Source organism: Coenobita brevimanus, chromosome 53 (genome assembly GCF_032717465.1).
Source record: "Coenobita brevimanus isolate Jiangsu-jjx chromosome 53, ASM3271746v2, whole genome shotgun sequence".
Lineage (NCBI taxonomy): Eukaryota > Metazoa > Arthropoda > Malacostraca > Decapoda > Coenobitidae > Coenobita > Coenobita brevimanus.
In genome coordinates, this window is record NC_137006.1 from 43,433,469 (window position 1) to 43,443,360 (window position 9,892).

Here is a 9,892-nt window from a genome sequence, read left to right on the forward strand (position 1 = left end):
AGGAATCTCAAAATGAATGGAACTTGAATTTGGCTCTGTTATTTTGTTTTTTATTTTTTTTCCTCGGAGGGAACAATTTGAATGTTTCTGGCCTTTGGTTTCTCCTTCCTTGCATTAAAAAGAGAGAGAGAGAGAGAGAGAGAGAGAGAGACAGAGAGACAGAGGATATTGGTTGAGACTCCATTCTCCTTTTGTGGGTGGTTTAGTTAAAGCATTTCCAGTCCACACCACCATCCTCCCTTTTTGGTCACCTTTACACTACACGAAGGGACATGGTGTATGATTTTGATGACAATATTGTTTTACGCTATCCTAATCTTTTAACAATATTCTTTTTAAGTCTATCCTTATCTATTCTTATTGATGATGATGATGATGATGGTATGTACTGCTTATCTGGGAGTTCATCATTCATTCATTGCCAGACGCCATGTATCCCAAACAGGGTGGCCAAGGGCTTAGAGTTAATTGTTTTACAGGGAGGGGCACTAATCCTCCACCAACCTCACTTGACACGTAGGGAGAACGTTATGCCAACAGCATCTGGTGTTCCCAGGCGGTCACCCATCCAAGTACTAACCAGACCCAACGTTGCTTAACTTCACTGATCGGACAGGAAGCGGTGTACTCAACGTGGTATGGTCATGAGTGGTGAAAAAAATCTTGCCCGTGTATACATTATGAACACCACCCATCCCTGTTCTCACACAAACACAACAAAGGATGCCAAACATAAACACAATATAACACTGCACCTGATGCCACACAACTTAATGCCGGTACTGTACAATGTCACAACATTAACAAACACGTGCGGTATCTAAGGCAGCAATATAAACTGTGTACTCTTGCTGCTTCAGATGACTATTCAGCTTGCTTTGGACCTAATTTTGTTGTTGTTGTTGTTGTTGCTGGTGGTAGCTGTTCTTTTTTTCTGAACCTCAGTCTGTCTCACACCTCTTACAGTGACGGCATTTGATGAAAGTCAGCCCTAACCCTCCAGTTCACAAATCTTCAACATTTGAACCATATCTTCTGGACACCGCAATAATAATATTTACAAAAAGAATATTATTTACAAACATCCTTTTACTAAATGGGTAAACAGGCACTTCTTCATGCACTTTTGACCACCCCTTCATTCTGATTACTGGTTTTCTATGTATTTTCTTCCTGCTGCCTCCACACAATTATACCTAAGTTAGTAAAGACCTCTAACACTGAAAGGACTAATGAAGGTTATCCACTATCTAACCCATCCACTTCAAAATGTCTCTGGTTGTATTGTTTTGTACATCGGCTCTCCAAGCTGTTCAATCTCTGGCAGTCTCCCTGTTCAGTCCCTTATCCCTGAGGTCACACTCTGAATAAAGCTAAGTAACAAGAATATAATAAAATATATCCTTTTTTCTGGAAGTCAAGTTGCAATTCTATCTATCTATCTATCTATTGCCAGATGCCATAATCCCGTAAGGGGTGGCCATTTGACTTTGAGCTATTTGTTCTACGGGAAGGGGCACTAACCCTCCACCTACCCACTTGTTGACACGTAGGGAGCACGTATGGTTTGGCTATATGGTTACCACCCAGCGTTGTAAATGGTTTCTTGGCTTACAGGAAACCATTTGGCTTGTCACTCAATGTAAAGCCACCTGTGAAGGAAAGAAAAGCAATGAGAAGTGACAGGAAAGATGGGAGAAATAGGAAGAGAGGAGGACAGACACAGAAAAAGAATGATAAAGGCTAAGGAAGAAGTAGGCAGCACTACATCAAGTGAGTGGATGATGGTTGCCACCACCTACCACTAATTTTCATTCATTCATTGACAGACGCCATGTATCCCAAACGGGGTGGCCAAGGGCTTAGAGTTAATTGTTTTACAGGGAGGGGCACTAATCCTCCACCAACCCCACTTGACACGTAGGGATGCCAACAACATCTGCTGGTGTTCCCAGGCGGTCACCCATCCAAGTACTAACCAGACCCAACGCTGCTTAATGATGTAATGTTTTAGTTAATATAGGTACCTGTACTGGCTGCACCTGGCATGACTTTAGAAGTGTTTTTCGAGACTGATCAGTTTCTTTTTTCTTTCTTGTGACTTTTTTCATCACAAAAACTCCAGTTCCAAGTTTCATGTTATCTCAACTGTTTAGAACCTAACTTAATAGGCTTCTGGTGCAGATGTGACAACACACAAAGCTGGGAGATGGTGAATCCTTTCCTTGTAAACTATGTACAATGTATTTGCAACTAAAATAATATAAGTGGACCTTCTAAGTCAATAGGAAAAAAAAAAGTGGCTGTACTTTTACAGTGCCTGGTAGTTTTGAAGTTATGATTGGTTTTCAAGTGATGTTTACAGAACTGTTTATAAATAACTAACGTATAATATAAGCCTACTCTCAGTGGCTGTAATTGGGCGCAGGATTTCAGCCAGTAAAAAAAATAAAAAGAAAAAAGTAAAATCATACCTGATTTTAATTGACATTTTACAATATCTGAACATTTGCCCCTTATTAAAAGAAAAAAAAATGTATGGCATAGAAAATTCCTTGAAAGAACATAGGCCTATACAGTAAGATATGCATATTGGCTTAATGGAGGAAGTAAAAATACCCGACACTAAAAATGAAATATAATAGGCCAGCATGAGATCAGATCGTTCCTTTATTTCATTTTTCAGAACGCCATGAAAACTAAAGTATTTTTCTTCATTCATTCAGGAAGAAATACGATATACAGGACAGGCCAACTTGCCAAGAATCTTTTTGAATTAGTAATCTTGTGCATGAGTGAAGTACCGTACCACTCAATCGTCACCTGTATCAAGGGTTGCCATTGATATTCCGGTCAAATGCTTGGCTGATGATGTATATAGCCCAAAGAAATTAAATAATCACACAGCCAGAGTAAATTAAGTAAAATATCCCAAAATACCTTGAGCTTTAATCTTCTTCTTCTTCTTTGTAAGGTTCCTTGCGGGCTTTTCAATCAACACTAACTCATATTTATCTTAATCCTTATTATTTTTCCCAGTCTTCCCTGTCCAGCAACTTTTTTACACCCTCTACCACTCCCACTTCCACATCATTCTACCATAACACAAACCTTTCCCCTACCTTCCTTATATACTGTAATTTCATTCCCCATACCCAGATATATTTTAATCCTCCTCCGACTCTTTTCTCGGTTCTCTACAATATTCACATTCAGATGGTCAACTATTTCTTCAGTGGGGACACCTCCATGCACATGTTTTTCATGCTATATCATTCTCCCATCCTCCATCTCCCTACTTGCTCACTTCCTTGTCTTAAATGACATTTTTTGAAGGGAATCTTCCATCACTGAATGCTGAACACTCTCGGTTTTTCTTTATTTTTGTAACTTAGGGTACCAACAACTCCTTCCCATCCATGTTTTTCCACTCCTACATTCCCTTTTATTTATCTTGTTTCTAGTTTTCTTTTTTTTTTTTTTTTCCCACCTAAAAAAAAAAAAAAAAAAAAAAAAAAAAAAAACATTCCTTGCCATGTCAGTTCTAATATTACCCCTTCCATCAAACATTCAAGAATCACTACCAAATCATTCCTGACCATTACTTTCTCATTTTTTCCTGCATTCTTTATCCCATCTACATTTCCCACTTACCCATTCATACATTTGCTCTGGCCATCCCCCTCACTCATTCCTTCCAACCTCACATTATATTTTATATTATCTATCTATCTATCTATTGCCAGACGTCATAATCCCGTACGGGGTGGCCATTTGACTCTGAGTTATTTATTTTACAGGGAGGGGCACTAACCCTCCACCAACCCACTTGACACGTAGGGACCTTTCACTAATTTCCAATATACCATATTTCCTTTCAAACTTATAATAATCTGCACATTAATATTATACCAAAGAATCAAAATAACTCTTCTTCTTTACATTTTCAGGTACAAACACACTTAAACAAAAACCATATGTATTTAACATTTATTACAACAATAACCACTACACATTAAGTACACTAAGTAAACAAAGATACCTGAAACTTTACGATGTGATGAAGGAAATTTGCCGAGGCTGTGGTGGAATGTTCTTACCTTAGGCTGAGTTTAATGCCTTCAATATGGTGACATTTAAATAAAGTTAATTCTCGTTACCACCAAACTATTATATTGAACTCAGGAAATTCTCTCTCTCCCAAACTTATTACATTTAACTCTGGAAATTTTCTCTCTCTCTCTTGTTACCACCAAATTATTACATTCAGCTTAGGAAATTCTCTCTCTCTCTCTCACACTAAATACTTAAGAGAAAAAAATATTACCCAAACCATAAGGGTTACAAAGTTGCTACATATCAGTGTAGCACAGATTTTCATGTACAATTTCCATGATTCACGCTTTCTCTCTCTCTCTCTCTCACACTTAATTTACTAACGTCTCATATTTTACAGTCTACACTCTACCCATGGATGGTCCGTCAACACTGGGCCTACTAACCACTTTCAACTGAGGGAGGGGGAGACTGAGAATGAGATGGAGAGATGGAGTGGAGAGGTATATGAGAGGGGGGGCTGTAAGTTGTGGAGAGGGCAATTAAATGGCAGGGGACAGGGCAACATGGAGGTGATTTGTTTGTGGCCACCCCTTATGGGATTGAGGAGCCTGGCTCTCGTTAACAGTATATAGACAGAACTGTATGTAAATGAATATACTGTCTATCTATCTATCTATCTATTGCCAGATGCCTCAATCCTGTAAGGGGTGACCACAAACAAACTGCCTCCATGTCACCCTGTCCACACCTCCGTCTCTCATAAACCTCTCCACTCCATCCCTCCATATTATTCTCAGCCTGTACCCTGGTTTTATACAGTATACATATTATTATACTTATGACATACAGTACTGACCAGAGCATAAATACACAACTAAAACTGCAAAACACATCAAGCAGCCAATGGTTCACCTCACATGTAAACACACACACATAAACAGATGCTCAGAATTATGCGATATTAATATCAGTATCATTATTGGTAAATGTGGTGTTTCATGACCCCTGGCCCAGTTTCAATGAAGAGGCACTAATGAGTAACAAAAGGTCAACTGTTATTATTATTATTATTACCATCATTATTATCCTTATTACTGGTGTTGGTGGTGGTAGTAGTAGTAGTGATAGTAGCAGTAGTGATAGTAGTATTAGTAGTAGTAGTAGTAGTAATAGTGGTAGAAGTGGGAATGATGCACATACAGTAATCTCCAAGTGGTAACATCATCATCAGCTGCCAGTGCACGCTGGTACAATTCGGTTCCATAACTGCCAGTACACAGCGTCAACAGTGCCTCAGACAGATTTCCTTTACAGACTAACACAACAGAGAAACAAGGAGACTTCAACACACAAATAAGCGCTATAACAATAACTTATAAACCTAGTCTGTCTATAAACTCTCTTAAGCTATAACAAGGTACAAAATAACTATTATGTCGTCTCTCAACCGCTTTAGTCGGAGGATGTGCTCTTCATTTTACTCTCGCTGCTGTTCAAGATTTTTCCAGCATCAGAGAAAGGTTTGGAATTAATGTCTGATATCATATCGTTTATAAAAGCTCCAACATGCTTGCATACATCAACCTTGGTGACCTAATGCCAGCTGTCCACACTGCTTGATCTTTGGCAGCCTCCCTATTCAGTCCCTTATCCCTGAGGTCACACTCTACAACCTTGTGCCAGGTCTTTTTCGGTCAACATTAACACCTTCACTACTATGGGCCTCTCCTATGCTGAGTAATATTACCTAGTACAATAACAGCAAAATTAAATGAAATAAAAGACGCCAAACAAAAGAAGGGGTTTATGCCAGGGATGTAACAGTGTATCTATTGTTCTATTATTTATTTGCTGCCTTCAAACCCTCCCTCCCGGCTCCTCCCCAGTAAATATATCTACTGGTATCTATCTATCTACAGCCAGACACCTTCATCCAGTAAGGGGTGGCCACAAACAAATCACCTCTATGTTGCCCTGTCCCCTGCCATTTTGCTGCCCCTCCCCCACCTCACACTCCCCTCTCTCATATACCTCTCCATTCCATCTTATCCTTGGTGTCCCCCTCCCCTCCTCCACCTCACTCACATGCACTCTCCTCATTAGTCTCTTGCTCTCCAACATACATAACATACAATAAATACACAAGGAGGCCTTTACACTACCCAGCCCTTGCCACTACCTAGCAAATCATCCTGTGTTATAAGGATGGGTCAGTCAGCATAAATTTTTACTTACCATAACTCTTTCTGTGATTTATAGCGAACATTCGTTTTTTACATCCTCTAATAATACGGCGGATTAGTAACACCATGAGACAATCAACTTGTCTGCCCTCCTTACACCCACACCAGCACACTGAGCCATCCTCATAACTTGAAGACATAAGGGCACCACATAGAGACCACTCTGTTTGTACTGACCGAGTGTTACTACAGTTATCAATCCCATCACTATGATGCTGTACTGTACAGTATATTTAATAATTGCTGCCTTCAAATGATTTTATTCAGTTTATGACAGATTATTCCAACCTGAGTTGTTAGTTGTCAGATACAGCCTTTATTTACCCTTCACTATTTGGATGCTCTCCCATTACATAAAAGTCTGGCAGCAGCAAGACTAAAATAAAAGCCATCCCCATACATAAGAACTTATAAACATATTACCGGGAACATATTTTAAAAAGTGGGTACACCAACTACAGTATAAATAATCAGACCAAAATACTGTATATATATATATATATATATATATATATATAAAATAACCTTTTCACAGGCGCTTCTATATTTGAGACCCTTTTCATACAAAGGACTTTTTTGGTATGAAGTGTTGTAACATAACTTGTTGTTGTCCCAGGCTCAACTGGACATAAGCCCCATGGACTGCAAGAAACCAGCCACTTCCACAGGTCCTTTGTTGAGCTGATGTTGAAGGATTATGTGCTGCGATTGTCAAGACTGATGCCAGAGGTGAGTAAATGTGTGGGGGTAAAGAGAAGTCGCATTATAATGAGGGTAAAGTGGAGAGTTTATTAGCTGTATTTTGTGTTGGCGGCCACCCTTTGCGGGATTAGGGCGTCGGGCTATAGATAGACAGATAGATAGATAGACTAAAACAGGGAAAAGTGAAGGCCACAGCACAGTCTGGCCAGGCACACTCATCTCTCTCTAGGAAGGGCAATTTCTGAGAGATCTGTGTCTAGTGGAGATTCATGGTCACATGCTGTTTAGCTGGAGGGTTTTGGATGGTTGTAGTGGCAATGTGTGAAATGTGTTGCATGGAGGAAGAGAAGGAGGAGATGAGGAGGATTAGGATGAGAAGAAGCAGGAGGGAAGAAGAAGGAAGAGGAGAAACAGGGAGGAAGGAGAAGGAAAAGTAGGAGGAAAGAAGAAAAGGAGAATGAAGGAGGAAGGAGAGGGAAACAACCGTGAAGCTGTGTATTATGGAATCAGTCCAAAAAAAAAAGTAGTGAGGATGGTGTGTGATGAAACCTCCTAAGCCAGAGAAAATACAGCCCTAAATGTATGACCTTTGGACAGAAGAGTCATGGAGTGATGCATGAGAAAATAATAAGACTATTATTGTATACTCTACATTTCTTCTAAACTAACAGAGATCTCCAATTTCTTTCACCTCAATTCATGTCCATACACACTCAAACTGGTGGGTCAATCTGAGTAATAACCAAGGAGACTCACTCCTACCCTATATCTCATCCCATTTCATGCAACAGTGACTTGGTGCAGTATTTAAGCATTGAGAGTGGCCCAGCTGTGCTAGGTGAAAACAAAGCAACTTCTGTCTAACCACTCTCACGTGCAGATGCTGACAGATGGTGTGGGAGGCTGGACTCATTATATTACTCTAATATTATTTTTCTCCCTTTTCATTTTCCTTTCCATAGTCTTCTTTCTCTTTCCCTCCCCCATGCTTCTCATTAAATCAAGTGAGGTAAGCCAGTGTGTGAAGCTCCAGCTGCTGTGTGTCCATTGCACATTAAAACTCAAATCTGTAATACATCAGTAAGTCAAGCCCCATCTGCCTTAAGTCAGTAGTTACACTCCATCTGCTGATCTCATTCATTCATTTTTTTCTTATCATTTTTAAAGGCTCCAACATGCTTGCATGTGTTGGCCTTGATTACCTAATGGCAGCTCTCCATGCTGCTCGATCTCTGGCAGCCTCCCTATTCAGTTCCTTATCCCTGAGGACACACTCTACGACCTCATCCCAGGTCTTTTTTAGTCTGCCTCTCTCAACCTAACATGATACGTCATTATGCTACTATTAACCAATAAGCACTGATACATTACCTAGTGCAGTATAACTGATCTGCAACATCAGCCTGCATTGTCAACATGTACAAAAAACACTCTGGCCACTGACTGCTATTATTTATGGACAAGATAATCTCAGACTCCAAGAACTGGGTGGCGTGGAGACAGTACCTCCTCTGGTGGCTGCTATGACAAGTGGCCACCATAATAACTGCATATGGAAGGTTCTACGAGTACAGCTAATCACCAGGAAAACGGTGGCACATGCTTTACCTGCACAGTGATTTAACAGTGGAAAAGTGAATGAGTCAGTCAGAAGTGGGAAGACGTGACTGGGTGTACTGGCATATTACAATCCCTGCCATGGTATACAGCTGGATGGTACTGACGTTGTTTTGATTTGACTCCATATACCACCAAGATGTGACTGTCTTTGAGCACAGCAGGGTGATATAGTTTTTCAATACGTTTTAACAGCACAACACCCACCTGACCCAAGATAACATGGAAAACAGAAAATAAACTTTAAATTATGATAAATATATGATCACCAGGGAGAGGCTGTGTTGCAGAGTACTGAGTATGGCTGGAATTATCACAGCAGCCAATCAGAAACAGTGAAGAGTATGTTTCAAGGTGGCTGTGGTGTGGCTCCTCTTAGTTCCAGCACAGCACTGGGAAGCACTAAGGAGAAGCACCTCAGCACACCACTGGGAAGCACTAAGGAGAAGCACCTCAGCACACCACCAGGAAGCACTAAGGACCTCAGCACACCACCGGGAGGCACTAAGGACCTCAGCACACCACCGGGAAGCACTAAGGAGCAGGACCTCAGCACAGCACCGGGAAGCACTAAGGACCTCAGCACACCACAGGGAAGCACTAAGGACCTCAGCACACCACAGGGAAGCACTAAGGACCTCAGCACACCACAGGGAAGCACTAAGGACCTCAGCACACCACCGGGAAGCACTAAGGACCTCAGCACACCACTGGAAAGCACTAAGGACCTCAGCACACCACTGGAAAGCACTAAGGACCTCAGCACACCACCGGGAAGCACTAAGGACCTCAGCACACCACAGGGAAGCACTAAGGACCTCAGCACACCACAGGGAAGCACTAAGGACCTCAGCACACCACAGGGAAGCACTAAGGACCTCAGCACACCACCGGGAAGCACTAAGGACCTCAGCACACCACTGGAAAGCACTAAGGACCTCAGCACACCACTGGAAAGCACTAAGGACCTCAGCACACCACAGGGAAGCACTAAGGACCTCAGCACACCACAGGGAAGCACTAAGGACCTCAGCACACCACTGGAAAGCACTAAGGACCTCAGCACACCACAGGGAAGCACTAAGGACCTCAGCACACCACAGGGAAGCACTAAGGACCTCAGCACACCACCGGGAAGCACTAAGGACCTCAGCACACCACAGGGAAGCACTAAGGACCTCAGCACACCACAGGGAAGCACTAAGGACCTCAGCACACCACCGGGAAGCACTAAGGAGAAGCACCTCAGCACACCACTGGAAAGCACTAAG

At 41.6% G+C, this 9,892-nt stretch overlaps 1 pseudogene; it reads right to left on the bottom strand.

Annotated features, from left to right (window-relative positions):
* Window positions 1-531: 531 nt before the first annotated feature.
* LOC145400912 (5S ribosomal RNA) lies at window positions 532-650 on the bottom strand (annotated as a pseudogene).
* Between the last annotated feature and the right edge of the window lie 9,242 nt (window positions 651-9,892).